This window comes from Xenopus tropicalis, chromosome 10 (assembly GCF_000004195.4).
Source record: "Xenopus tropicalis strain Nigerian chromosome 10, UCB_Xtro_10.0, whole genome shotgun sequence".
Lineage (NCBI taxonomy): Eukaryota > Metazoa > Chordata > Amphibia > Anura > Pipidae > Xenopus > Xenopus tropicalis.
In genome coordinates, this window is record NC_030686.2 from 28911411 (window position 1) to 28914462 (window position 3052).

The 3052-nt window shown below is 45.4% G+C and overlaps 1 long non-coding RNA gene across 1 annotated transcript; it reads left to right on the plus strand.

The window, feature by feature from the left end:
- Positions 1 to 1451: 1451 nt before the first annotated feature.
- LOC116408009 lies at positions 1452 to 2799 on the plus strand. The gene is made up of 2 exons (XR_004220669.1): positions 1452 to 1486; positions 2245 to 2799. It is a non-coding gene; the product is annotated as an uncharacterized LOC116408009 (long non-coding RNA).
- The last annotated feature ends 253 nt before the right edge of the window (positions 2800 to 3052 follow it).

The window sequence follows — 3052 nt, forward strand, 5'->3', positions numbered from 1 at the left end:
AGACTTTCCTTGGGCCGGGTTGGAGCTGCAGAGTGCCATTGAGCCCTATGGGAGGCTTTCCTTGGGCCGGGTTGGAGCTGCAGAGTGCCATTGGAGCCCTATGGGAGACTTTCCTTGGGCCAGGTTGGAGCTGCAGAGTGCCATTGAGCCCCTATGGGAGACTTTCCTTGGGCCGGGTTGGAGCTGCAGAGTGCCATTGAGCCCTATGGGAGACTTTCCTTGGGCCGGGTTGGAGCTGCAGAGTGCCATTGAGCCCTATGGGAGACTTTTCTTGGGCCAGGTTGGAGCTGCAGAGTGCCATTGAGCCCTATGGGAGACTTTCCTTGGGCCGGGTTGGAGCTGCAGAGTGCCATTGAGCCCTATGGGAGACTTTCCTTGGGCCGGGTTGGAGCTGCAGAGTGCCATTGAGTCCTATGGGAGACTTTCCTTGGGCCAGGTTGGAGCTGCAGAGTGCCATTGAGCCCTATGGGAGACTTTCCTTGGGCCGGGTTGGAGCTGCAGAGTGCCATTGAGTCCTATGGGAGGCTTTCCTTGGGCCAGGTTGGAGCTGCAGAGTGCCATTGAGCCCTATGGGAGACTTTCCTTGGGCCAGGTTGGAGCTGCAGAGTGGCATTGAGCCCTATGGGAGGCTTTTCCTTGGGCCAGGTTGGAGCTGCAGAGTGCCATTGAGCCCTATGGGAGGCTTTCCTTGGGCCGGGTTGGAGCTGCAGAGTGCCATTGAGCCCTATGGGAGACTTTCCTTGGGCCGGGTTGGAGCTGCAGAGTGCCATTGAGCCCTATGGGAGACTTTCCTTGGGCCAGGTTGGAGCTGCAGGGTGCCATTGAGTCCTATGGGAGCCTTCCAAAATCATGCTAAGTCTGAAAGTTTCGCCCGCCACTTACGAGCACTCAATACGAAAAAGTTGAGACAAGATACGAGCGCATCGTAATGGCTACGAAAAACTCGTGTTTTTTCGCGCAAATCGTATTGGTAACGAAAAAGTTGCAAAAATACGAAAAAGTCGCAAAATGTTTGTTTCCAATCGGATTTTTCCAATTCATATTCGAATTCGTGTCTTAGTAAATGTGCCCCTAAGAGGTTAAAAAGTGCGATCTTAATGCTCACTTACCAAGCACTTGCACCCCTCTGCCTGCTGTGCTGTGAGCACCAGATAAAAATATCTATCAACTATCAACATTTCCTACTTCTGCGTGAAAACCAAATCCTGTATTCCATGCAAGTAATTATTCTTCTTGCTCATAGGTGGCCAGTGTGCGTAAGACCACAGTGCTGGATGTCATGAGAAGGCTACTGCAGCCTAAAAATGTTATGGTATCCACTGGCCGTGACCGGCAAACCAACCACTGCTATATTGCAATACTGAACATCATTCAAGGGGAAGTGGATCCCACACAGGTATACAGGGCTTTTAGGGCTTTTTAGCCGTTTTATTTATTCTACAATGATTAATGGCTAATGATGGCTAATCACACCAATATCTCCTCGGTGAGTAGGCTATTATACTGTTGTAGAAAGTAATTTCTGTTTCGGTTAACTTCTCTTACATAGACAGAAAAGGATAAGGGTGTTGCTTATCACATATACTGGGCATTTCCTCTGTTTATTTCTGCTATACATAACATATAAGGAAATCATCCAAGCCCCTCTTATCTGCCATCACAGCAGCACCTGGCATGGAATTCCACAACCTCATTGCTCGCACTGCAATTAACCACCATCACTGCTTCTAATGAAACTTCTGTTAGTCTAATCTAAAGGGCCTCTGGTGAGTTGATTGTTTTATGGCAAAAAGATTCCCTGCTATCTGTCCATAATGCCCTCTAGTGAACTCGCACAGGGTAATAATGTCCCTGCAAGCACCTTTTTTTCCAGACCCAACCTTGACAGTCTACCCTCATAGTTTAAAGGAGAACTAATGCTTAGAAATAGGCTAGAAATGTTGTACATTATGTTTTGGGCTTCTGTACCAGCCCAAGGCAACTGCATCATTATCTCAGTTTTAGCAACCTTTAAAGACATATTACTTTGAGGGCCCTGTGTTCTGATCATAAGAAATCCTTTTCCATGAACTTTTTTTTGGCACTGACCCAGTGGTATCATCTCATGCAGTCCCAGCCCTCAAAATGATACAATTAGTTTCCAGGAAGTATAGTTATTCCATGGATTCTGAATGATTTTAAGGTTATTCATATCTATACTACGCTCTGCTCCAGCTTCATCTACTTTTATATTCTCTTCTCCAGCTGTTTGAGAGAACTTGTCGCAGTACGATAAACTGCGAAAACGTGAGGCTTTCCTGGAGCAGTTCCGTAAGGAAGACATTTTAAGGACAACTTTGATGAGCTGGATAATTCAAGGGAAATTGTGCAGCAGTTAATAGATGAGTACCATGCAGCTACTCGTCCAGACTACATCTCTTGGGGAACCCAGGATAAATAAAAGGCCCTATAAGGGTGAAGAGCTTGAGTACAAGGAGTGACAGTCCTGAGAGAGAACACAATCCTTAACTCTAAATACCACTGTCCTCCAAGTCAAAAGACATTAAAACCTGGAAAGTAACAAGCATTACCTTAAAGAGCAAGAGAAATATACAAAACATGTAACAGTTCTGTTGTCGAGACCGTTGTTGCCTCCCATTTTATCTGTGCAGTTTCTGGATGATTTGTTATTTGGGCCCTTTTCCACTTGTGTGTTTATGTGCTACATTTTAGCAATGTAACAGTAGGAATATATAGTTAAATTATATTCATCTTTCATATTGTTTATTGGAGTAAATTTCTTTCACTCACCGCTTACTATTATTTGCCTGCACTCTGGTTGGGGGACCCCATACTGTTTTAGCCAGAAAGTGCTTCGATGCTGGTAGCATAGTGCTCGCTAGGAGCGTTTTCTGGCCAAAATGATATTCCCCAATCAGACTACAGGCTCTGTTAGCTGCACCTCTGGTCGGGAAAACTGTTTTGCTACAATAGGTGCCTTTTAATAACATTGCTAGTTCCACAGAATTTCCTTGCTATAAATGTTATGTTTTCTTTCGCACTTATTTTGATA